The 27,698-nt window shown below is 45.2% G+C and overlaps 1 long non-coding RNA gene across 1 annotated transcript in view; it reads right to left on the bottom strand.

Moving 5' to 3' along the window:
- The window catches only part of LOC107979389, a 61,494-nt gene that overhangs the window by 18,100 nt on the left and 15,696 nt on the right, over positions 1 to 27,698 (bottom strand). The window lies entirely within an intron of this gene.

Raw genomic sequence — 27,698 nt, 5'->3', positions numbered from 1 at the left:
GAATTGTTTTCCTTATAGCACTGTGCCTCAATTTTTTTTTTTAACACAACTGATTCTATTTCCACCTCATAGTTCTTGCTTCTCTTTAGCTGTTCTCTTTGCTCCTTGGCCTATATTTTGCAATGTCTGGTTAATGTCGATTACTACAGCAATGCCCACAAAAGCCTTTCTTGCAAGCAGCACACAAGCACAGTTGGAGAATGGCTGGCTGTGTTTTGTTAATATCCCTGACAAAACCCACATATCATGAAAATAAGTACCCTTCATTGGAACCCCATGCCCTAAGCAGCTGTCCAACCATCATGATTTGTTTCAAATAAATGAATCCAGCCAGGAAGGATTAATAGGTAGTTTAACACCTACACAAGCTTAAATATTTCACAAACACATATCCCACACAGCCCTCACTCTCAGACCCTGGAGATAATTAAAAGCACACAAAAGCACTGGGCTGCATTTGCTACAGGTAATTTGCAGGGGGAAAAATAATTACTCTGACAATTAGACCCAGAGCAGCGTGCCCCTTGTCAAAGGCCAAGACGCCCGTGGATGCTGCTTCTGCATCACCTTTTGAGAGCTTAATTAATTTGCTCACTGATAAGTCTCAAAACAGCTCCGGGGACCCACCCATTAATAAAATGATGGATGAGATTGTGTGTGTGTGTGTGCGTGCGTGTGTGTGTGTGTGTGTGTGTAATTTTTTTAAAATTGTAGGTGCTTCACACCTAGACTCATTTGCATATTAGAAACTCTTTATATTCCCTCTTCTGCAGCCTCCAAAAGCTAGTCTCACTATAATGGTATTTCTATAAATCCAACTCACTATATTAGGGTCAAAGCCATGTATGCCATCCTTCAGTTGGGCCAACGTTTTTATCCAGACCATTTTCTACCCTTCCATGCTTTTTCAATCCACACCAAACAAGCACTTTCCAATACAGGAATACAATCTCTCTGACAACAGTAGGTAGGGTCTGCAACCCACGTGGGACCTGCCTTCCCCTTCTCGATTCCAATTGCATGTGCCTCCGCCCCCATCACCGGCCCCTGTCAAACCAACATTTCTCGCAGCTGTCAGGAAGGCATATATAACACTTCACTCTAGCAAGGGTCCTTTAACCCTACCCTTCACAGCTCCCTAGAGCTATGTGTCAGGGCAGCAGGTCCAAAGTTTCCATCGGTGACTTCCAAAGACAAAATAACACCTAGCTACCAAACCTGCAGCCTCCGCCCCCCCTCCCGCCCCCAGCACACGAGCACACGTGGTGTCTAAACAAGCTGGGCTTATTCTGTGAAGTTATTCTGCTCTTAATATTCCTCCTTCCCCTGCCTTAACTACCATTCCAAAACTTACATTGAAATGGTATTAGATACAGAGTGCAGGGGACTTGAAAGCAGAGATTCGTGTTTACAGAGCACCAGTGAGGTGCCCAGCAGACCCTGACGCTCCTACTTAAATTTTACAGTTCTGTGAAAGGGACTGGTTACCCCTTGTTGACACATTAACAACTAGATCTACCGAGACTTGCGGAACGCCATTGTCATACTGCAGAAAGTGGAGTATGTGGCCAAAGATTGCAAAGCCAAGACTCTGTTCACACACACACCCCTCGCCGCCCCCAGCACTCTTCCCTCTCTCTTCACTCCTCCTGGAACCACAGGAGAGCAGGTCCCTGCAAGCAGAGCTGCGTTTGGGCAGCCCCAGTGTTCTGACCAAGGCGCCTGCAAGAACAAAAGCTACAAAAGCGAGCTGGTGGCCTTTGTAATTACCTTTTCTGATAAAACACACTCTCTTTTCCTCACTAGTGTTTTCTTGAAACTGATTGATACACTGGGGAGTGGGGGTGGGGGCGGGGGAGACACCATGAGAAAGCCCCTTCTCTAAAACTTGAGAGCTTCCAGTGAGATCCTCTGCCAATATGCCAACCCCCTTACCCGCCACTCCAAAGCTCTCCATGGTGAATGGCTGAATGGCAGCATGGGGCAGGAAGCAAGCCTGCCAAATACTGTTCTCAGCTGAACACTCCACAGGCAGGCTCCGGCTTCCCATGTCAATACGGAGGCCTCTGTGCTTTCTGAAGCCCTAGCCTTGATGAATATGTGAGAAAAACAAACATTTGTCCCAGGCTTTGGGAAAGAAGAAGGGAGCCCCCCCCCCCCAAGGCAGGCCTGAGAAACCCCAAGGGTCTAATTGAAAGGGTTTTAAATAGTAAATATGAAATCTAAACCCAGATGGTTCTTTTGCAAAGGAAACAAACCATTCATTAAGCCGATTCTTTCCTATAGGTTCACCTTAAATACAAGAAGCAAAACCTCCCTCCCCCATGGCTATCTCGCTGCCAAATCTCATTTTGATCATATGGCTGAGCAGAAAAAGAACAAAGCAGGGAGGTCAGAGGGGGATAGATTTCTTCCTGACTTGCTATTTGGGGGGGAACTTCATAGGAGAGACTCACTAGGTCCTTCTGGAATCCGAGTGTCTTCTCCAATCTTCTCTGAGAAGGAAGCCAACAAGAAATGGGGCCTAGTGGGGAGAGTAACTAAAAAAAAATCTGCCCTAGCGGGGTTAGTGTTCCAATAGGAAGCCAGAGCAAGACCAGGAAAGGTCAGCTAAGAAGACAGACCTGTAGTTTGGAGGTTCCCACCAGAATGGGACATGCCTGTCCACCTCAATTGTCACTTTCATTGACTCACCCCTGTAGTGGGAGATCTCAGGGAAGAGGGACACCACAGTGTAGACAGACATGGGATTCCCCAAATTCCAGCTCCCTTATGATTGACAATACTGTACCCCAATGCACCCCATGTTTTGCCAAGATGGAACAGCATCTACTTTCAGAAACACTATTGTTTTAGAGCCCACTAAAAGGAAAAAAATGCCTCCAATTGAGACCATGACGTGCCATCAATTTTAAGAAGCACGCTGATTTCAGAGATGTTAATATGAAAAAAAAGAAAGAAAGAAGATCTCAGAGTCAGCGAAATATATGAATAGGTGACATTTACTGGGAACACAGCCGGTGCCAGGCCCAGTGCCAAGCACTTCTCATGGATTAGCTCCTTCACTCCCCACAACTATAATTATCCTCATTTTTCAAATGAGGAAAGCAGGTCTTCAAGAGCTGAATTAACTTGCCCAATATCACACAGTGTAACCAGGATGCCCATTTGGACCTATCTAAACCCACAGACTAAGTATTTATGCTTGGGAGAGAGTTCCCCCAAATCACCTGGATGAATCTTGAAAACATATGCATTCAAGGCATCCTTCCTAGAGTTTCTGCTCCTGGAAGTTTGCAGTGCTGTCCACAAGCGTCTAGGTCATTCCCACTGGGACTATGCTAGAAGGAGCCTCTTCCTACCAATATTCATGAACTTTGGAGTTCAGAGGGATAGAGTCGGGGAGAGGGGTCTCCAGTCTCTTATCCTCAGTACAACTCAGCACATTACAAACCACATGGTTTCTAGAAGACTGAATGATGCAAATTCCTTCTTAAAATAGTGATCAGTAAATTGGGCACTGGCACATGCATTTAATCCCAGCACTCAGAAGGTAGGAGGCCAACCTTGTCTATAGAGTGAGTTCCAGGCCAGCCAAGGCTACTCACAGAAACCCAATAGTGATAACCTTGTCACAGGACAATAGTAAGCCTCAGATGGAAGGGACATGGGTGTCAATCACAGGCTCACTAGACTAGTCTTACAACCCTAAGCATCTTTAACCCAATCTGTTCATCTGGATCATAAAGATTTCTAGTACCCCTGTCAAGTGGTGGTGCTTAAGACAGAATGAGACCTTAGGCATAAGCCTGACATTTAAGAAATTCACACATAGTAAGTTCCTTGCATCTCTTAAAAGTAGAATCACTGTATTTGTGACATTAAGAAATTACTAAGTCGGACTGGAGAGATGACTCAGTGGTTAAGAGTATTGACTGTTCTTCTAGAAGACCCAGGCTCAATTCCCAGCACCCACATGGCAGCTTACAACAGTCTCTAACTCCAATTTTAGAGGATCTGACACCCTCACACAGACATACATGCAGATAAAACACCAATCAATGCTCATAAAAGCAAATGCATTTAAAAAAGAAATCACTAAGCCCAAAAAGAGTGAGTAATCTTAACAGCTCTTAAACACTGATCAGTTGTTTAGGGACACTGACTCTAGTAGGCAGTTTGTGTCCTGCCAATAGGACCTTAAACATGTCTCTAATCCCATGAAAAACCATGGAGAATTTTGAAAGAACCATAGAAGATAACTGGATATGCTGGTTAGTCTACCCCCTGGGTCACCACCTTGTACTGACTTCAACTATTCGCAGTTCCCTATAGTACAGAAAACTTTAGTGTAGTGTAGTGTAGTGTAGTGCATAGCCTCTTGTCCATGGAAATGATCTGGGAGAGCAGAAGACAGGGAATCAGAATTATTTATAAGCATGTGACTGACTAATTATGATCGATGGAATTTAGGAATCTCAGAATGGAGAAACAAAAAGACCAATAGTCATTCTGCTACATAGTCCCCATGCCATCAAGAAGTTCAGAGTGTAAAGGACAGTTACCAGGAAAGCTTTCCCTTCAGGGCAGTGGCACACACCTATAATCTGGGAGTTTGAGGCCAGCCTGGGCTACGTAGTAAGACCTTATCAGGAAGGAGAGAGGGAGAGAGAAAGGGATGGAGGAAGGGAGGGAGGGGGAGAGGGAGAGAGGGGAAAGGGAGGGAGCTGGGAATATAGCTCAGTGGGTGTAATCCCAGCACCTGGGAGGTGGAGGCAGAAAGATTAGGGGTTTAGGGTTCCCTCAGCTACATAGCAAGTTCAAGGCCAGTCAGGGATATATGAGCCCTTGCTTGGGGGGGAGGAGAAAAGAAGGGAAGGAGGAAAGGAAGAAAGATGGAAGAAGGAGGAGGAAGAAGGGAGGAAGAGGAGGAAGGGAAGCTTTCTCCCAAACAGGAAGAGTATGATGAAGGGAAATAGCAGAAGCATGGCCACACCATGGAGAAGTATCACTGTACTAGAAAGAGAACAAGCAGGGAAATCATGTTTCAGACAGAGGAAGGGCCCAAGCCAGGACAAAGATGGAGATGTGAAGGACCTCTTGGAGGAAAGAGCAAAAGCAGCTATTTGTGTTGTGACAATGAGAAGAAAGGACAGAGAGCTGAAAGGGTGGCTCAGTACCACATCAAAAGGAACCCTTTGAGCCCACAGCCCATGTAGGTTGGTGTAACAGTCCCCATTATAAATATGAAACATATCACCAGGCAAATCCACATACTATATACAAATGTATGTAATTTGTAATCTGGGTTCCCCAAAAACCTGGACTTCCCCCAACCATGTAGTATTATAAAGACCTAAAAAACATAAGGAATCAGAAGAAAAAAACACAAAAAAAAAAAAAAAGAAAGAAAGAAATCCTTGAAACTTTCAGACCACATCTTAGTCTTGGAAAGTGTTTCTAATTCATGGGAATAGAACAGTTCCCTGGACAGTTCACAGATGCTCAAAAGCCCTTCTAGTGCTTATTAGAGTGGCTTCTATTAACACTTAAGGGGTCATGGCCATGCCCTATGTCTTGTTACCTAGTTGGCTTTTATTTCCCCAAGGCTGCTCTTTGCCAGGGAGGCAGTAGCCCCTCACTCCAGCCCTATCCTCACTGTATTGACCTGGTTCTAGATTGGTAGGTAAGTATCAGGGCTGGTGTAGGAAGACCCTCTTGAGACTGATGGAGCTTTTCAGTCATCATAAGCCCTGCTCATGGCTTCAAAGGGCCTTGCAAGAGATTAAATTAATCTCTTGCAGGATTCATTGATTGATTAATAATTCCATTCCATGACTCATAGGGAGCATTTCCCCAACAAAAAGAAGTTGACCAAAAGGTATCCACATATATACTCACAGTTCCATGAAGGTGATTACTGGGGCCTGGTCAGGGCAGCATGGCAGCAGTGATCTCTACATACTCACCCCAGCTGAAGAGCAAGCACAATTACAAATGGCCTTTCCCCACTTTCTCTCTCTCCAGTTATGAGAGAGAGTAGTAGTAGTTTGGTAGTCTGTAGGCTACCCAACCTCAAAGACTGGGAAGAGCATGACTCCATAAATCACCCCATTCTCCCTAGCCTCCTACTTCTGGAAGACTCTCAGTGTCTTCCTTTTCCTTCTCCACTCACTCCTACCTGTTACGATAAATCTTTCCACCAAAAGCCACTGAGTCCCACCGCCACGTGTGTGCTTTACGCCAGCTGCCCGCCAGAGTTAGGGCCCCAATTAATGCACAGAGAGACTTGTATTAAGTACAAATGCTGCTTGGCCAATGACTAGGATTTCTCATCTGCTAGCTCACTCTTAATTATCATAAATCTATATATTTTATAAGACTTATCTTATCAGACACCTTCCATTGGCGTCCCTCCTTGCCGGTGGATCACATCACCGCTGGAGGAACAGCGGGGGGGGGGGGGGGGGACCACTTCCTGTTTGTCCTTGCTTAAATGAGTCTCCTTGCTATGTCACTTCCTGCCTGGATCACCACTTCTCTACTATATTTCCCAGAATCCTCTTTGACTCCTAGTCCCATCTAACTTGCAGCCTCATTGGCCAAACAGTACTTTACTCAACAATCAATAAGATGAAGATACACAGAAGTATATTCCCCAACTCCTACCTGAGGAAAACTTGGAAATACAAGTAAGTCAGGGGCTGGAAACCCAGCTTGTCTAGCTTTGTGTTCAATCCCAAGTGTCACATGACACTGTGGCACAGTTATGCAATCTCAGCACTTAGTAGGAAGATCAGACATTCAAGGTCATTCTTAGCTACTTCGTAAGCTCAAAGCCAACCTGTGATAGAAACACTGTCAAAAAGAAAAACGAAAAAGAAAAAAAAAGGAGGAGGAAGAAGAGAAAATAAAAAGGGAGGAAGGAAGAAAAAGAAAAGAAAATCAAAGTGTATCAACCCATTTTCCCAAGGAAAACCAGCTTATATATTTGACAAAAATTAGTCAGGACTTACCTTCATTGGAGGTCACAGCCAAAGCCCAGGGTTTACAGGCCAGACAAGGTAAGACCCAGTTTTGACTGTTTCCTAGTTTACTTTCTATTGCTGTGAAAAAAATCACGACCAAAAGCAACTTGGCGAGGAAAGGGTTTTATTTGGCTTACATGTCCTATCACCGTCCATCAATGAAGGAAGTCAAGGCAGGAATTCAAGAGAGGCAGGAACAGGAGGCAAGAGCTGAAGCAAGCCCGGAGGCAAGAATTGAAGCTAGCCTGGAGACAGGAGCTCAAGCAAGCCCTGAGGAAGGAACTAAAAGAAGCTGGGAGGCAGGAAGTGAAGCACAGCCTTGATTTCCAGGCTTATGTTCAGCTACCTTTCCACCAGTCCAGGGCTGACAGCAACCACAGTGGTATGGCCTTTCCACATGAACCATTAAACAAGAAAAGCCCTCCCCGCCAGCCCCAGACTAGCCTATAGGCATTTTCTCAATTGAGTTTCCTTCTTTCTAGATGATCCTAGCTTGTGTCAATTTGACAAAAAAAACCTAACCAGCACAGATTGCAAGAGCAGAATCATAAAATCCAACAGCTCTAGAAGTGATGTCAGGAAGGGGAAGCTTGGATGATGTAAAATGACATTGAGGCCAGGGGGAGTTTGGTCCCATGCAAAGCAAGTCTGGGTAGAGCAGAGGCAGGTGATACAGGGCCAGCTTGAAGCAAGGCAGTGATGGCCCACAATGTTCTTTTGGGTTTTGGCTTTTGGGGGGCAGGGAGTTGGGGGGTTGGGATAGGGTTTCTCTGTGTAGCCCTGGCTGACCTGGGACTTTCTCTGTAGACCAGGCTGGCCTCAAACTCAGAGATCTGCCTCCCAAGTGCTAGGATTAAAGGCATGCACCACTACCACCTGTCTGATGTCTGGCAATCTTAATGGAAAGGGTCTGGTGTAAATAATATGGGACTAGAAATGACAAAGATCTTCTGCTGTATTTTGCAGTTTCTTAGGAATTAAATATTTTGTTTCTCTGGGGATCCGAAACAATTATACTCTAGTTTCCTGTTAGGAAGTACACATTTTAATTACTAGGAAATTTTTATTTGCAAAGCATAGAGAAAAGATGGGGTTAATGGCAAAAGCTAGCTTGCATTCTTAGGAAATGATAATTACTAATTTTATTATAACTTGAATATTTGTGAATATAAAAGATATTCAAACTGCTAGGAATTCTAAAGAAGACAGCCAGTCAACATTAATCAGAATTCTACCACCCAGACACAAACACAGACATTTTTTATTCAAATGTAATCTCTGTTTCTAAGAACTATTAATTTGATAACCTGGTATATTCCATTAGCTACTGTGCGCACATCTTCCCCATCAGCAGATACAATGCTACATTAACATTTTTTTTAAAGTGTGTGGATATTTTGCCTACATCTATTGAAGGGACCAGCTCCCCTTTCAAGGCAGTCATAGCAGCCGAACACGTGCTTGTATGACCTTGTCCTGGACACTAGAAAGTCAGATGCCTGCCTCATGACAAGGAACCAATCAGAAGTTAGCTGGTGGCGCTATGCTTTACGACCCTGGGTGTACTTTATGGACAAGCACACAGCAATGACGCAAAGCATAGCAACCACCCTGGGAGGGCCTATAGGCCATAACAACCAGTTGGCCAATCAACACAGGGCAAGCCCTCCAAGGCTGGAGGCACAACAATAGTGAGCCTGTGCATACCCCTAGACACTCCCCTTATGCTACCCTATAAGATCTCGGTCCTGTGGCTTCTCAGAGTCTTTGCGAGCCATCTGCCACGGCGGGTGGGTGAAAGACCCAAGCTAACATGGGGTTAGCTCGTTAAATTACAATAAAGCCTCATGCAGTTTGCAGCAAGCTCTCGAATCTGCCTGGTGATTGGGGTGACCTCGGTGGTGGCCTGGGACCCCGGATACCTGAGTTTTCCGGGGGTCTAACACTATGGTTGTGGAACACTGTCCTGCCTGGTACCTGTAAAGGCCAGATGAGAACATCAGATACTGCAGTTATACATGGTTGTGAGCTACCAGGTGGATTCTGGGATTGAACCTGAGTCCTCTGGTAGAATAGCCAGTGCTCTTAGCCACTGAGCCACCTCTCCAGCCTTTACATACTACTTCATCAGACAGTATGCCATCATATTGTTTAAATCCTCTACTGAGAATTGGGATGCTTGTAATCAAGCCATGTTACAAACATCTACTGGGGCAGACAGTCTTTGGCAAAACTCTTCACATTCTTGGGTAATTATTTTCTTAGGGAAAAAATATCTATACAAGTGGAATTGCTGTGATTTTTGCATTGTTTGTTTGTTTGCTTGCTTGTTTTCCTTGAGACAGGGATCTCTACATGTCCCTCTCTATCCTGGAACTCACTATGTAGACCAGGCTGGCCTAGAACTCAGAGACCCACTTGCCTTTGCCTTCCTAGTACTAAAATTAAGTGCATACCACTACACCCAGCTAGGGACACTTGCACATTTTTTCTAAGAGTGCCAATCTATCTAACCAAAAAGCCTCCTGGAAGGACTTGATCAATTTACTATCTCTCCCTCAGAAACTTAAGAAAACATCTGTTCTCCACACCATTAGCAACTCCGGTATTGCAAAATATCCTGTTGCCTTACACATTCTTAATAAGCCATTCCTAATTCCTCTGCTTTCCGCTGACTATCTCCAGCCTGGGCAGAAGCCCTTCAGGGAGAGGGACTAACCAGGCATTTTGAATATCAAGAGCTTCTGGGGTGGGGGGAGAGGGATGCAAATACTCCAGGGAAACATCTCTTTCAATTCAGACAAGGGGCTAGAGAAACGCTAAGAAGGAGCCCAGGGTGTGAGACCCGCCTCCTTCACACTCCCAGGTGCAAAGCCTTTCTCCCCCGGCCCCCATCCTCCATTCCAAACAACATCTGTGGGTGAAAGCCAGCCCACAAGAAAGAGAAAAGCAAAGAGAAGCGCTAGAAGGAACAGCCTAGGCCTGAGGGTTAGAAGGGCATTCTGTTCCCACCAGGGACCCCCTTTCAGCTGCAAACTGCTGTATTTGACATTTCAATGCCAGCCCGGGGAGAGAAACCGGAGGGAGACCAGAGAGCAAAGAGAGGCCCAGACTGGAAACCTAAATAAGGCCAGGAAGAGAAAAAAAAAAAAAAGGGGCCAGGCTTTAATTCAGCTATTTGTTCTTGCTGTTTCCCTTCACCATAATGTGACATTCAGAAGCAAAAAGATCTCTCTCTCTCTCTCTCTCTCTCTCTCTCTCTCTCTCTCTCTCTCTCTCTCTCCCCTCCCCCCATCTCTCTGACATTTAAGAACAATGAACACTTGGGTGCATTGAAAGGTGGGACGGGGTGGGGAAGGAAGGAAGAAGAAGAATGTTTCTAGAAGGATTGAGCCTCCTGGACCACAAGCTCTCCGCTTCCTTGGGAAGGCCCTGGGAGTGATTCCTTTTGATTTCTTTGGAGAGGAAGAATGAAAGGAATTAAGTTTGGAAAACAAAACCATGCAGTCTCCCAAACTCAGAACGAGCTTTGGGGAAAAAGCAGAGCGATGATGCATAGCCAGGGCTCAGGTAGACCTGAGTAGGAGAAGGACTAACACAGAGGAGCAGAGCAAGGCTTCTCTCCCCACCCAGCCCCAAAGGATCACCCTGCTTCTGTGGGCTGAGTCCTCTCAGGGACCCTGCAGGAGTCTGCCCCAGCATTGCCTTGGGATTCACCGGCACATCCCACTTTGCAGGTGAGAAAAATGTGATTCAGGAAGATGAAATAGGAACCTAAGATCCCAAGTGACTGGCAGGCCCAACTGGATTAGCTCTTAAGAAAGGCACGCCTGTTATTGTTTTGTTTAAAAAGAAGAAAAGAGAAATGCTGAGACAGACATATTGACTATAAGTTTATTATAAGGCCCGGCAGAATGGGGAGACTAAGAAGAGGAACAGGGTAAATGGCTGACCGACACAGCCGGTCGCCATAGAGAGACAGAGCGGGGGAAACAGAGAGAGGGGACAGAGAGCGGGAACAGAGCGCACAGAGAGAGTAAATGGGCAGGGGCCTATCTTTTAAAGGGGTCCTCTGCACCTGCGTGCAGACTTAGTTCCCATGGAACCCTGGGCTGACCAGGGTATTGCCTGTTCAACCAGGTAACAGGGGCAGGCCAGCATAATACCTGAACCTTTCAACGCCTTTAATCCCAGAACTCAGGAGTTAGATGCAGGTGGATTTCTGTGAGTTCGAGGCCAGCCTGGTCTTCAGAGTGAGTTACAGGACAGTCAGGGCTACACAGAAAAACCCTGTCTCAAAAACTTGAGGAAGGAAGGGAGGAAGGAAGGGGGAGAGAGGAAGGAGAGGGAGAGAGGAAGGAAGGAAGGAAGGAAGGAAGGAAGGAAGGAAGGAAGGAAGGAAGGAAGGGAGGGAGGAAAGAAGGGAGGGAGGAAGGAGGAAGGCGACAATAGTGAGTAATCGCCAGTCTACACTGTAGAGCAGATTAGAATGCAGCCGGACTGTCCTGATTTCATTCCTGTTGCTGTGATAAAAACACCCTAACAAAAGACAGCTTCAGGGGGGAAGCATTTGCTTTAGCTCACAATTCCAGGATATAGTCCACCATAGCAGAGAAGTTAAAGCAGGAGGAACTCATGACAGCTGGTCATCTCAAACCCACAGTCAAGGGCAGAGAGAAATAAACACACACATGCTTATCCACACTCAGCTCACTCTTAAATTCTCCAAGATCAGAGCCACCCACAATGAGCTAGGTCGTCCCTCGTCAATTAATATAATCAAGACAACCTCCCTCAGACATGCCCAGAACCTGATCTAGACGATCCCTCATTGTGATTCTAGATTTTCTAACTGTGCCATTAGCACTAACCATGCCAGTGTAAGGAGCAGCCTGTCTCACCACCCTGCTTCTTCTTCTGTCATGTGAGACCTAGCCAAGTGTCTCCAGGTTGTCACATAGTCACCCAGCACAGTGCCATTCTCCATCCACAGAAGAACAGAACAGTGCTCTGGGGCAAGACAAGGGATGAATACCACTCAGGCTAGAGCAGGAAATGGATACGGTTGAAATTTAGGGAGAAAATGCTCCTAGGGAAACTGGGGTTTCCTTTCATAGGTTCTCAGTCTCATAAGAGTTTAGAAATGGACTTGGAAGCAAGTTCCAGGACAATTTTATTAGACTTCGAAAGAAAAGCAACAAAACAGGTGAATTAAAAAAAAAAAAAAAAAAAAGGAAAGGACTTGGCCGGTCCTAGGTGTGGTGAAAAAGAAAGTTTACTATAGATAAAAAGGAGAGCATAACCAGAGGCAGAGACATCTGGGAGAGTTCAGAGTAGACAAAACCCTCAGCCATAAAGTGTGTGTGGAGGGAGGAGGTGCAGGGGAGGGAGTGTGAAAGAGCAGCATATAACCAAAATCTCGAAGAATATAGGGAAGGCCAGCCTGACCCCTGGGCTGGAGAGGTGGGGAATGAGGGATGATGGGAGAGTCTGGTGGTCAGGTTCACTTTGATATGTTTAACAGGTACCTCGCCTTTTGTCCCAGGGTTTGAGACTTAACACCATGCAAGCTGTAAACCTTAGCAGCTGCCGGAAGAAAGGAGATGGAGAGAAAGAAGAGAGGAAGCCGTGCCTTTGAGTTAGGCCTAAGAGTAAAGATATCCTGAGTGTCAAGGAGAGCACTCTTAGTGTTTGGGCCCTTATTAAGAGAAGTAGGAAGAAGAGGACGAAAAGATCTTTCTGAGTCCATACATGCTTAACAGTCCTGCCACTCGGAAAGCTCCGTAAGCTTCTGCAGGGTGGAAGGGGTCTCTGAGAAGCCTAAGTACAAGATTTCATCTTGTAATTATTCTTCCTTAGTGTCTTCAGGTGAAACGGCTTTCCTAGGGGGCGGGCTCCTAGCCAGGTGATTGACAGGCCCAGCTCGGTTAATTTAAGAAAGAAGACAGTAGTATGTGTGCTGGCTAGTTTTATGTCAACTTGACACAGTAAAGAATCATTTGGAAGAGGGGATCTCAACTGAGAACCCCACCCCCACCCCACCCTACCCCACCCCAGACTGGCCTGTGGACAAGCTTCTGGGGCATTTTCTTGACTGATGATTCTAGCTTATGACCTCTGGGAAGGTGGCCCTGGGTGCTATAAGAAAGCAGGTTGAGCAAGCCACGAGGAGCAAGTCAATAAGCAGTATTCCTCCACGGTCTCTGCTCCTGTTCCTTCCTTCAGGTTCTTGCCCAGAGTTCCTGGCCTGGCTTCTACAGTGATGGACTTATAAGAGATAAAGTGAAATACCAAGCCCCTCAAAGTTGTTTTTGGTCATGTGTTTTATCACAGCAATAGAAACTCTAAAGCACATAATATTCCAATCTTTAGAACAGATTGGAATATCTGTGTCTCCACCCAGGGCCAGAGATATACTGTTCTTTTGAGCAGGAGGCCTATAAAGAGAGAACTGCAATATTCTCCTTTCTGCTGTTACAAGGGAAAGAGGAGGGGTTCAAAGCTATGAGGGAGGGTCTATCCTCAAAGGCCTTCAAGGCTACTAACCCCAGTCCCACCCCCACCCCTTTAAGAGTTTAGACCCTAAAATCATTTAGGAGATGGGCTGAAATTGGGGAATAGAAGTGGGTAGTCTCCACTCTAGATAACTTTGTGGCCTTACAGGTGAAAGACCCCCCGAAGAGGTACTTTCATAGAAGGAGTCCCCGCACCCAGGAATCAGCGAGGCCACGAACTTGGATGCAAAAGCAAGAGGCTTTATTGGAGACGCGGGTACCCGGGGCGACTTAGCTTCTGTATGGCTAAGCGCCCCGAGCCAAGGGAAAGGGGTCCTTATATAGGGAAAAAGGCGCAAGCTAGGAGCAGGGATTCTATTGGATAATTCTAATGAGGCATTGTACAGAGCTATTCCCATTGGTCAATGTATATGAGGCGCTATACAGGGTTATTCAAATGAGGCAAAGTACAGAGTTATTCAAATGAGGTGAAACATAGAGTCTTTCAAATGAGGCGAAATACAGAATCATTTCTATTGGATGGTTCAAATGAGACACAGAGCCATTCCAGATCAGCATATTCTCAAGGTCTGGTGTCTGGTACAACAGACTCAATTCCCCCTCCCTCCGCGTCCAGATGGCTGACCTTGGGGGCGGAGACCTTGGGACGGAGTGTTTCTCATCGGGCGGGGGCTCAGGGGCAGGGCTCCAGGCCGGCTCACTTGGTGTTTGTTCTCGTGCCGACCCACCTGGTGCTCGCCCTCGTGCCGGCCCACCCGGTGCTCGATCTCGGGCCAGCCCACCTGGTGCTCGTTCTCGGGCCGGCCCACCTGGTGCTTGTTCTCGTGCCGGGCGTGCCGCGGGTGGCGGGGGAAGGCCGCCGGGGGTGGGGATCGGGGAAGCCGCTGACAGGAGGAAGAGGAGACAAACTTGAGAAAGAAAGGGCTAAGGGGCAGGGGTCTTTCACAGGAACATCAAAAGCACCCCAGGTAGCTAGATTATAGCAGGACTATGTTGAGTGTGGATTAACTATATAAATGAGGGGAGATGATAAAATTAAGACACAAGGTCCAAAGATTACTAGTGTCATTACTAGGATTATAATAGATAAAACCAGAAAGAAACTAGACAGAACCAAAGGCATTTACTACTTCTGGTCAAAGCACCTTTGGCCACTTCTCTGAGGGGCCCCTATCCATAAGCTGTGTGACCAGTTTTACTTCCCAAACCCTAAGAACACATGGTAGACTTGGCCATGAATTCGTTCATAGTCTGGAGATGTGGGTAGTTCAAAGAGTTCAGGCTGTTAGGCACCAGGCCTGGCAATAAGCTAAGCAGGCACCATGGAGGACGTGACCTCTGCCCATGTCTCCTAGACTCACTGTGATTTCTAGGCCACAGGTCACATGGCTCTTGAGGACAGAATCCAGCCAGGGCCAAAGGCATGGAAGAGCAATATTCTCTGGCCAGCCTATGGGACATGAGAGTCCTTAATATGTATATTTTTAGAGATGTGACTTTCTACTGTACTTCAAGCTGGTGAAGTGAGACATGGATTATATAAATTCATGTCTAGACTCTCCTCACAGTATTTTAAATCCCTCTAGGCTCCATGTATGACCAGAGAGGACCAGGCTGAATTTTTTTAAATCCTTTCCCATACTAGAAAATATTATGTCATGGAATAGACCCTTTTTAGAATAAACTTTTAATTGTAGAATGGGTTGGGATTTAGAGAAAACTTGCCACAACAGCGTTGAGTTTCCCGTTGTTAACTGCTTCCCAATCCATCTTTTGTCAGGGTTCCACATGCGACACACTTAATGAGTGTGTCAATGCTTAGTTATTTAGTAAATTCCTCATTCAGACTGTCTTAGTTCAGACTGTCTTTTTTCTCTTCAATTTTTAAACATATGCTGAAATTAATTTTGAAGAAATGGGTGTTAGATGATGGCAAGGCTTCCCAAATCACATTCCACAAGAATGGAGGGTTTCAGGGGAGAAAGATGAGGGTTGGGAGGTATTAAATTAACTAAGTATGTGCTGGGAAGCCTCATACAGGAGATCTTCAGAGACGAACTATAATCTGATTTAATTTACATGCTAACTGAATTTTTGGCTCAAGTGTATACTTTCGTAACAAATAATTGAGTCCCAGCCAATCACAGAAGCCAAGTTTCAATCAATGACAGGTGGCCAGTTGTTCAAATCATGTTCTAAAACGGCATGTTGATCTGTAACGGATCTCTTCCTTGTTTCCAATGTCTATCCCATAATTGCTTCCTAGCCACACTGCAAATCTGACTCTGTTGAAGCTATTCTGCTTCTGAAACCTACCTGATTCTGGAATTATGACAGAAAGCCAACTTAGATCTTTAAATCTTTTGATTTTGTCTTTTGACAAATGGAAGGGAAATAGTAGCCAGGCTCTCATCTCAGGTCTTGTATCACTTGGGGCAGCCCCCGTGTTTTCTGCTTCTGTTTAGGGCAGTGGCTCTCAATATGTGGGCCATGACCCCTTTGGGATCAAATGACCCTTTCACAGAAGTCCCATATCAGATATCCTACATATCAGATATTTAAATTGTAATTCATAACAGTAGCAAAAGTGCAGTTACGAATTGACAACAAAAATAATTTTATGGTTGGGGTCACCATAGCATGAGGAACTGTATTAAAGGGTCATTAGGAAGGTTGAGAAACAGTGGTTTAGGGTATCTGTAAAAAATATATTGTGGAAAAAATAATTTAGCTTATTAAAAAGAAACTTTAAACAGTCTAGAAGTGAAGCTGTGTGGCTTGGTTACTTTTAAATTGCTGTGATAAAACACCATGACCAAGGCAACTTATAGAACAAAGACTTTATTGGCCTTATGGTTTTAGAGGGTTAGTGTCCATGACCGTCATGGTGGGGAAGATGGAAGCAGCCAGGCAGTTATAACACTAGAGCAGTAGCTGAGAGCTCCCTCTTGAAACAGCAACCTCAAGGCAGACAGACACATTGGGAACAGCATAGGCTTTTGAAACCTCAAAGTCTACCCCAAGTGACACACCTCCTCCAACAAGGCCATACCTCCTAACCCTTTCTAAACAGTTCCTCCAACTAGGTGTTAGACCCCCGGAAAACTCAGGTATCCAGGGTCCCAGGCCACCACCGCGGTCACCCCAATCACCAGGCGGATTCGAGAGCTTGCTGCAAACTGCATGAGGCTTTATTGTAATTTAACGAGCTAACCCCATGTTAGCTTGGGTCTTTCACCCACCCGTCATGGCGAATGGCTAGCAAAGACTCTGAGAAGCCACAGGACCGAGATCTTATAGGGTAGCATAAGGGGAGTGTCTAGGGGTATGTACAGGCTCACTATTGTTGTGCCTCCAGCCTTGGAGGGCTTGCCCTGTGTTGATTGGCCAACTGGTTGTTATGGCCTATAGGCCCTCCCAGGGTGGTTGCTATGCTTTGCGTCATTGCTGTGTGCTTGTCCATAAAGTACACCCAGGGTCGTAAAGCATAGCGCCACCAGCTAACTTCTGATTGGTTCCTTGTCACGAGGCAGGCATCTGACTTTCTAGTGTCCAGGACAAGGTCATACAAGCACATGTTCGGCCGCTATGACTGCCGAAAGGGGAGCTGGTCCCTTCATAGGGACCAAGTAATAAAGCACAATCCCACATGAGCTTATGGGGGCCATTCTCATTCAAACCACCAACCCCAGTACCTGGGCTGACTCTGAGTCTTATAGTTATTTGCTTGCTAGACACCACATTACAAGATTAGCAATTATAAGAAGACGGGTGGGCGTGGAATAACGCCACACGCCATTCATCCCAGCACTCAGGAGGCAGAGGCAGGATGAGCTCTGTAAGTTTGAGGCCAACCTGGTCTACATAGCAAGTTCCAAAACAGCCAGGGCTACACAGAGAGACCCTGTCTAAAGAGTAAATAAAATAAAATAAAATAAAAGAGAGGGGGAATAGATTCTGTAAGAAAATTATTTTTTGTTCTTTTGTATTTTCTAGTTTTCCCCTGTAAAACCTAAAATAGATTAGAATCAAAAGAAAACTCATCTTCAGGCTGAAACCTGCAAGTTCAGATAGATCCACCACTGTAGATGAAGTGAGTTCTTTATGCTCACTTCTCCCTAAGAAGGCCTGCATTTCCTTTGGAGCCCAGTGCCATGAACTCTCTGAAAACCGAACTAGCTCCCAGAGAGAGCTAAAAGCCTCACTCACTCCTCTCCTTTGCTCAGACTTCTCCATGGGTTTGAGGTGATCTGGTGACCCAGCAACACTAACCCCTCCAAATGGTCAGTGTGATTTCCAGAAGCTGAGATGCTGCAGCTGATAAAGCCAATCAAGTGTTCTTGGGAATGACCTTTTCCTTGTCTTTTGGTGGTATCTGGTTGGATCCCAGTTTTCCTGTCCACAGTGGAAAAGTCCTTCTAAATCAATGCTTTTTAATAGATGACTTGGGGAGTAATTAGCCAAATACACTAGACCCTTCTTTCCTAGAGAGGAGAGTTTAACAGGACTTACTGGAAGGGATTTTCTAAGCAGCCAGAATGAGGCTTTAACCCCGGTGCTCCTATTCACTGGCTGCATGAACACAAGCAAGGGACTACCTGCGAGCCTCAGTTTCTTCCTGTGTAGAATGGTAATGACACAGTGACATGTTGGTGTCTAGGCCAAGCACATTGGGGACACTGATAGGTTTGAAGTTTGGAGATTTTTTTTTGTTGCTGTTACACTTTGGTTTTCATGTTGGGATGGAACACAGCACCTCACCCGTGTTGGACAAGCACACTGCAGTGGGCTACATCGTAGCAATGTTGTCCCAGCATATATCATCTACAGAATGTACTACTCTTTCCTTACAAGAACCCTGAGCACCATTCACAAAGAATAGCTGCTACTGTCACCCTTCAGTGGAAAATGGATCATGGGTCAGCTTTCCAAAGGAACAAGTTACATAAGGAGCAAGGAGCTGGGAAATTGTACCAAGAAGAGGCTATGTCACAGTTAAAGACTATATCTGAATGGTGTCCTCAGCCCTTTCAGAGCACCAACTCATTTCATCTTCATCATGATTTTAAGCAACAGACACCATTATCATTATGTGGTCTTGTAATTCAGGAATTAGATTCTCCCCGTGGTTAAGTAGCTGACCCCACACTACCGGCTAGCTGTGGCATTCCATCCATCACAGGCAGTCTGACTGCCAGCCCATCCTCACACTCTAGAGTGCAAGAAAGCTCACTTTTCCGGGCATTATGGAAAGTTATATGCACCAGGCCAGATCTATCGGTGACAGGAAGAGACTCCAGGTGGCTTAAACAGAGAAGAAATACATTTAAGTTTTCTTAAATGGAAAGTATCTAAAAGGCACATCAGATAAAAAACGTTGTGTGGGAAGGACTTTCTTGAGGTAAAGAACATTATATCAGGCGTTTTGAAGACTTGTAGAAAGGCAGATAAGAACTAGATATTAATTGATATAGATGTGTTCATTTTTTAATGGAATCTGGGGATGGAGATTATGCCTATTATATGGGCAAAGAGTCACAATGTGGGCAACTTAGTTTCAAATGGCTATGGAATATGTGTGTGTGTGTGTGTGTGTGTGTGTGTGTGTGTGTGTGCGTAGCAGGCAGCAAGATGGTTCAGCACACACACACCAAATAAATTGCTAAATTTAATTTTTTAAGTTTTTAAAACCCCTCCGCAAACCATAGTCCAGCTAGAACTACCCCATATACACACATGTACTCCACCTGAACACTGTCCTATGCCTCCCACTACAAAGCCTACCTGGTTCTACTATTCTCCCACTGAAGTCCCATGTCTGGTCATAACCAAATCTCAATCACTGAAGGTCACATGGCACCTAAGGAATGAGCAGATGCTCCATAAATGTTTCACTGAATGAGCCTTTGTTCCTGTGTTAATACAGGAATGCTGAGACACCCTGCACCCTAAAAAGGCCCTCTAGCAGACTAACCTGCTAGCTATGACTCCAGATGACAATGACTCTCTCACAGCTGCCCACCAACATTGGGATTTGTTTGAAATGAAGAGTAGATGTAGTTATGAAGAGAGTAGTTGTAATAGGAAGCACCAGAGTAGGCTGGTAGTCTACAGTCCAGTCCCAAGTTAATAGCCAGGCAAGGAAATTACTGGCCAAGTATTTGTTTCAGGAAACCTCCAGGTACTCAAGACTAAGGTTGGGAATAAAAGTAGCCAGCAAACCTCTGAGTTGGCATGTGCTCACGCACACGAGTCTATGCACAATCACTCACGCCTGGACAGGTCTAGCCACCTGCTGCCATCATCCTTGTGAAATTGACACAGTCAGATGTCACACTACTGGAAGACTTTAATTGAAACCGAGTTAAATTAATTACGTCATTTTGCTGCCTGAGTGTAATTCCTCTGAAGTTATGTCATAAAAGGAGGCATTACAAAGGATTAGGGACCAAAGGAAGGTAGAGATGAATAAGGTTTCCATATGCCTGTGACTCACGTCTAAGGCTCATGTACCAAATGTGGCCGCACAGCACATGACTCACCACTGATATCAGCAACAGTCCCATGTGGCCACCAGGAGTTCAGCCAGCCATCCTTGCCTCCTGCTGCTGGGAACAATCAGGGACTTCTGCCTCAGTTAAAAATACAGGAAGCTACAAAAAGACAATGCTGTGCATGGAATCTTTCAAGTCCTACCCTTATTATGCAAAGCTTTGAGATGACCCCAGATCAGTATCCGCCTCCACCCCCCCACCCACCCCCACCCACAAGTGGTGTTACCCCTGATGCTAGCAGGTGCTGTATGGATGACAAAGGGTCAAATGGTCAGATGCATTCACGAAAAGGTTTGCTTAAAATGCTTCCTCACTAGCTGTTTCCTGGGAGCCTTCATCCTGCTGAAGTCACTGTGAACCCCCAAGATTCAAGAATGCGATGGAGTATGCAGCATTTCCCAACATGGCTTCCTGTTGGAACCCTCTCTGTGAAGACTGGCACAGGGTTATTTCACTGAAGAGCACACTTTGGGAAGCTGCTTTCATTGTAGCCTTTTCCCCTATCAATTCCTTCCTTAGCATAAAACAGCACGAAACAGTAATCTCCACTTCTGTGTCTGAAGTGATGGGGCCACATCCATCCCTGTGACAGGAGCACATCCTTGGGAGTATGTCCCTCCTCCCTACCAGTAGATCAGTGTGTTTTGGCTTGCAATGGAGAACCACTATGCAGGCATTGGGAAATGCTAAGCAAGACCTCTAGGGTTAATTCTGATTTTAATATTAAGGAAAGTGTGGCCCATAGGGCAAAAGTAGTAGATTGGAGATAAGATGCTAGAGAGACAGAGCCAAGACTGGACACCCACTCATCCTAAATCTTAGTTCATACTAACAGGATAAGCTTCTAGTGATGATATTTCATTGGCTAATGACTCACAAAGGCTACTGGACACTAAGCCAGCAGTTGTTGAGTCTTTGCTAGATCTATCAAGCAAAGAGTCTTCTCAGCAAAAGAGATGCCATCATCAAAGTGCTGTGGTGTGGTACCCAAAGTCAGGAGAAGGATGCATGGGAACACAGTGGTACCCAAAGTCAGGAGGTGGATGCATGGGAACACAGTGGTACCCAAACTCTGGAGGTGTTTGCACGTGAACACAATAATACCAAAGTCAGGAGATGGATGCACCTGAACAGAGGAGATTCTTTCCTGAGTGTCCATAAAGTCCTGTGCCAGACTCTGCCTAGAATCCACCACATGCAATGACACAGCCATCTGCATGATGATACTGCTAAAGCCAGGACAGACCACATGCTTCACAGTAGCCCACAAGATTAAAACGTTTACTACCATCTACAGTATATCAATATTTTAGTTGTGTATGAAGTAAAAAAAATTACAGTAAACTAAGGTTGATTTGCTATTAAAGGGAAATGCTATAAAATGAATTTAGTACAGGCAAAGGGCACAGCATTGATAGTCTACCTCAGGGCACAGAAAGGTCCCTCACTCATCACTCAAACTCACCAGGAACAACTTCAGAAAACTTCATCATCAAGGGTGACATTCTTTTATGTCTTTTTGTATCTTTACCATACTTTTTTTACTATTTTATCTGCTATTTATTGTTTCAATATCAACTGAAACATATCAACACCATAACATGACAATATCATGTTTGCATTAATGTGCTTTATGATATTTGTACAATGACAAAATTATACAATGACATGTTTCTCAGAACACAGAACATACCATTTGAAACACTGTACTTAGGAAGCTTCTCCCTGTTGCAGAACACCGAATCCACAGCTCATTTCGAGGGAAAAAGTTTATTAATATTTATTATTAATTTTTAAATTATTTGGTTATTATTATTTATTGTAACTAGCTCATTTAGTATAAAAAGGGAGTATTAGATAGTGCATGGGGCCTGCAGGAAGAACACAGAGAGAAGGATTGATGGTACAGAAGGAACAGCAGATGAGAGAGACCCTGAGCCACTCCATGGCTGTGCCATTGGGAAGGTCAGCGGCTGCTTTTTCCATTAGTGGGCACGTACACTATAAAACAGACACTGAACACTTAGTGCCCTACAAGCACCACCTCTCCCTATCACCATGCTTGAACACCTGCAGGTAGGATTGCCTCACCTTGTTCACATCAGCATCCAGATCTGGAGTAGGTATGTGTGCTAGATGGTGTTAGATTGCACACCTTGCCCTGCTCCATGGACTGAGTCGTGCTCCCTAATGTTGATATTTTGAAGCCCTAACTATGAACATAACTATTTTTATAGGTAGAACACGTAAGCAATTGAGATGAAATGGGGTCAGAAACATGAGGCTAGAAAGGCCATATGAGGGCACAGTGAGAAAGAAGGTGACCATTGTTCATGCCCAGAAGCCTCTCCAGAAACCAATTCTGCTGATGCCACAACCCAGGACACTCAGCCTCTACGACAGGGAGAAAACAAACTGTTGTTGCTTAAGCCACCAACTCTGATTTGCTTTGTTATGACTGCCCTGGCACACTAATCCATTCTGGATGCCAGGGTGCCTGGGAAACAGTCTACTACACTGCAGGTTTGAAAGGAACATTGGAAGAGCCCATCTACCATTCATTGTCTAAACAACAGGCACCCCTTGGACGTGGGAAAGGGAGAGGGCATTTTTTTTTCTGTGCAATGGGAAGAGAGGTCGATGCAGGGAGAGTGGGATCTATTAGTCTGGCTGCCCTGTAACCATGAACCAGCACAAAAATCATTAACATGCCAAAATGCTAATGGCTTTGTCCACTAAGAAGAACTAGCTTAGGATAAGCGGCACAAAGGCAGAAATTCTGTCTCTTTTCCTCTCTCCAACATCAGCAGAGTCCAGAACAGAGAAGATGCATCTATCAAGTGGTATTGAATGAACAGACAAGGGATGAGTGAGTGGTTGTTAAAAGGAGGGAAATGACAGATATATGGCCAAGATAAAAATGTAAATATAATTCAGACCTAGAAGCAACTAGGCACCAGAGCTCTATAGGAGAAAAAATTCTATTTTCCCCATATTTCTTTAGCACTGGATAGTCGGCATAAAATGCAGAGAAAAATCAAACAGAGATGCCCTGAAGCATGACTGCTTGGCTGGTTGGTTAGTTGGTTTGGTGGTTGATTAAAGAGTCAGTGATGGGTAGAGTGAAATAGGAGAGACAGGCAGGTTTAGCCATGAGAAACCATCAGTCTCTCTCTCTCTCTCTCTCTCTCTCTCTCTCTCTCTCTTCTCTCTCTCTCTCCACACACACACACAACACACACACACACAGAGAGAGAGAGAGAGAGAGAGAGAGAGAGAGAGAGAGAGAGTAGTAAGTCTACTTTACATACAACCAAACATTCTTTGTACATCCATCACCTCAGCAGATAAACTTGAAAATTATCAAAACCTCAATATCGAAGTCACTTTTCAGGGCAAAGTATGGTCTCTAACAAGACCTCATAATAGAGTATTACCTAAAGGTGACCAGAATCTACCCTTCAAAGCAGTGTTGTCACTAATTTAGAATATATGTAGGTCTCACTTGGTCAAGTGTAGAGATACGTAGGTAGGTAGGTAGATAGGTAGGTAGGTAGATAGATAGATAGATAGATATAGATAGATAGATAGATAGATAGATAGATAGATAGATAGATAGATAGATGCAAAGAAGGAAAGAAGAAAGAAAGGAAGGGAGGAAGGAAGGAAGGAAGGAAGGAAGGAAGGAAGGAAGGAAGGAAGGAAGGCAGACTTCAAAAAACACTGGCATCAATCCCTTGAGTCATAATTCTGGTCTCAAGTTAATAACTAAACCAGGAAACATTGGCAATGTGTGTTTGTTTGAAGCCTGAAGTGTCCAGCCATGAGGATGAGAATGAAACCCATCCAGCAAACTTCCTTCCCAGTTGTGACACATATACACACAAACACACACAACCCACAAACACATATGTGCCATATACACACATCATAAGCATATACATACATACATACATACATACATACATACATACATACATACATACATGCAAAATGCACACATAGGCACCAGGACACCTGCTTCAATCCCCCTGGGAAAGTGATACAGTCAACAGACATACCACACAACAAGCTACTTCTGGGCCCATCCACACTTCTCCAGCTCACATTGACTGCACCCGCCCCTCTTGAGTAACCCTTGCTGAAAACTGCCTCCCCCTCAGCTACCCTGCACACCTCTTCTAGCACATTTAGCACAACTGGGTTTCCTATGGTGTTCCATGTGCACAAACAGAGCCAGTAGAGCAATTAGCATACTGAGAGAGACAGAAAGCCAAAGCAAAAACACACAAGAATCAACCCATTTGTCTCCACATTTCCTGGATGCCCAGACAAAGGAAGTCAGGCAGGTTCTGTAAATTCTGCTATGGGGAAGAAACCTACAGACTCCTGCAGCCTACTTCACAGGGAGAAAGGACTCTTTTAGGATTTCACATGGGGCACTGTGACACACCAGGGAGCAACTCCTCAGAGCTCACCCATGGAGGCAGCAGTGAATTTTATGTGATAACTTTTAGCCCAGGAGCCAAGAGTATAAAATTAAGATGCGATTTAAAGATCTTCCCAGTAGACTGAGCTCCAGCCTATGCTTGCCACCTTATGCAGTGATCTCTCTTTCCTCCAACCAGTCTCCCAGCGGTAACTCTCCGTGTCATTCCCTGTCACTCTCAAGCTCACCCTTACTCAGGCCAGGCTGGGCTCCTGTCTCCTCTTTTCCTTCTGCCTTACCCCACCCCACATACCCCGCAAGGTGAGAGCAGGAGAGGGAAGGAGAGAGAAAGCAAAGCAGAGAAGAAAAGCGAAAAGAGAGAAAAGAAGACCGTGACAGAATGAAGACCTGCGGCACCCCAGTGCCAGGCAGGTTCCCAGTGTGACTCAGTTGGTACCTCCCCTCTTCCATCCTGAGGTTCAGGCCTTGCCACCCTTCCCTAGCTGCTGCTGATTTTTGAACTGGCACCAAGTTCCTTCTGCCACCTGCCCCTGGCACCTTAGGTTCTAGAAATGCCAAGAATTTGATGTCCCTCCAAGTGTACCGTGGCAGTTTTCCGAGCATCCATTCTCCTGGATTTCAAGGCTGCAATAGGATCTGCTAGAAGACCTCTTTCGACTTGAGTATAAGCAGTCTTACTGGGTGAGGCTTTGGACAAGTCTCCTTTGGGAATGCTGACTCAGCCAGAAGGACTAACCATTCCCCCTTACTTCTGCCCTTCATTTTCTGAAACTGGGGCAACCTGATAGAACTCAAGCAGCTATTGTGTGAGACTGAGGCTAGAAATCACTTTGCAAACATGGCAAAGCAGCCGCCCAACTGCACGGATGCTTGCTTTGAGATTTCTTTAGTAAAAGTTTTTGCTGGATTTAAGCCACTTGTTTGCTCTTCTCTTCTAATGGTTTGGGTGAGAAACGTCTCCTGTGGGCTCATGTATTTAAACACTTGGTCCCTAGTTGATGATGCTTTTGGGGAGGGGAAGGAACCATTAAGAGGTAAATTCTTGCTGAAGAAAGTGTTTTAAAGGTTTATGCCCCCACCCAACTTCCTGTTCTCTCTCCCCCTCTCTCTCTCTCTCTCTCTCTCTCTCTCTCTCTCTCTCTCTCTCTCTCTCTCTCCCTCTCCTTCTCCCCCTCTCTCTCTCCCCCCCTCTCTCTCCCTCTCCTTCTCCCTCTGTCTCCCTCTCCCTCTCCCTCCCCCTCCCCCTCTCCTTCTCTCTTTCCTTTTCCCTCTTCCTCTCCCTCTTCCCTCTCCCTCTGTCTGCTACTTCCTGTGTGTGGATGAAATTGTGATCACCCAGTTTTCCACTCCTGGAGCCATGATTTTCTGACTATTGTCATGCCTTCCCAGCTATTGTGGACTCTATCCTTGTAGAACAGTAAGCCAAAATAAACCCTTTCTCCCCTAATCTGATATTTGCCGAGGCATTTTATCATAACGACAGGAAAGTAACTAATCTAGAAATTACACTTAAATCCAGTGCAGCAGTCATGTGTCTTCCTGCCTCTAATTCTCCACACAGCTTTTCTTGCCTGGAACTTCCTCCTCCCTCTCCTCCCACTGAATTTCTAGGCTCGTGGGATGCCTCCCCTGAAGCATCCTTCTATGTGAAGCCTGTCTCTTTGAAAAGAGCCTTCAGACATGGATGGTCCTATCCCTGTACTAAACCCCCTCCCTGAACTGCACTAGCATGTCTAATATTGTCTTTCCTGAGTTTGTACCAATGGTTCTCAAAGTCAGTCCTGGGGCAGCAGCAGCACCTGGGAGGCCCAACACTTAACCAACTAGAAGGCTCAGGGGAGAGGCCCCTCAACTCTTGAGTCCTTGGAGCCCTCCAAGGAGTTCTGGTGCAGCCCTAAGTAGAGAAGCTTTACTTTCCTGTTGGGGAAGCCCTCTGCAGAAGGGGATTCTGTAGCAACCTTAGAATAGTCAAGTACATAATAACTGCCTAACAAATATTTGAATAATTAGCAATAATGGACAGGTGAAAAAAGAGAAACAATGGGCAATGAGTAGTTGATTGAAAATATGAGTTCCCTGGCTATTTTTTGGCTCTACTCTTTTGGTGGATCTTTTGTGCTAAAGCCATAAGACAAGGTACAAGGACTCTGGTTGACATGACTCTCACTAAAGACAAGGAGTAAAATAAAACCTGCAAGAGAGAGCTAGAGAGGTGGCTCAGTGGTCAAAGTTCTTGCTACACGAACAGTAACCATGAAGATTGGATTTCAGATACCCAGATAAATGATGGCGGGTATGGTGGCCTGCTTATAATTCCAGTGTCTCAACGAGCATTTGGGGACTCCTGCAGCAAACTTCCTAGCTTGACTAACTCCATCATCAAATTCTAAGATCAATGGAGAGATCCTGTGTCAATGAATGAGGTAAAAGTTATAGAAAAAGACACCTGATATCAACCTTGGGTCGCTCCACACATGTGCAAACATATACACACACATTCAAACAAGAATACAGAAGGAGGCAGCGGAGAGAAAGAAAAAAAGAAAAAAAGGAAGAAAGAAAGAAACTCAGCAAATATTTAAAAGAGACATCTCCCAGGCTGGTCTCAAACTTCCTATGCAACCAAAGATGACCTTGAAGTTCTGATCCTCTCATTCCTACCTCCTAAGTGCTGGGATGACAAGAATGTACATTTATACCTGGTGCATTAAATGCTGGGTTTGAACCCAGGGCTTCACGCATGCTAAGCAAACACTCTATCAACTAAGCCCCACCCCTAGCCAAGAAATCACTTTTTTTTTGAGGTCTGAAAGAAGCATCCAGCATTTAAAACACTTGACTCAAATGTTCCATGAAAACTCAAAGCTCTTGTTTACCTGCATTAGAATTGGTTTTGTCCCCAAATGACCTTCCTACTGAGATGAGCATCCTTGAAAATGAACTGTATGTGCACAAATGGAGAACAGGAGTAGGGTGGGTTCCATATAAGAACAAGGGTTGGGAGGCCTCTATGAACCCAGGCAAAGAAAGAGATTCACTTGCAGCCTGAAGAAACACTTCAAAGCCATCACTGGCCAGGACACAATATTTTATATTATACTGTCCTATATTCCATATTATAGTTTTTTGAAACAATGTCTCACTGTGTAGC

The sequence above is a fragment of the Cricetulus griseus genome, chromosome 3 (assembly GCF_003668045.3).
Source record: "Cricetulus griseus strain 17A/GY chromosome 3, alternate assembly CriGri-PICRH-1.0, whole genome shotgun sequence".
Taxonomy (NCBI): Eukaryota; Metazoa; Chordata; class Mammalia; order Rodentia; family Cricetidae; genus Cricetulus; species Cricetulus griseus.
This window is presented reverse-complemented; position numbering and strand designations above follow the sequence as displayed.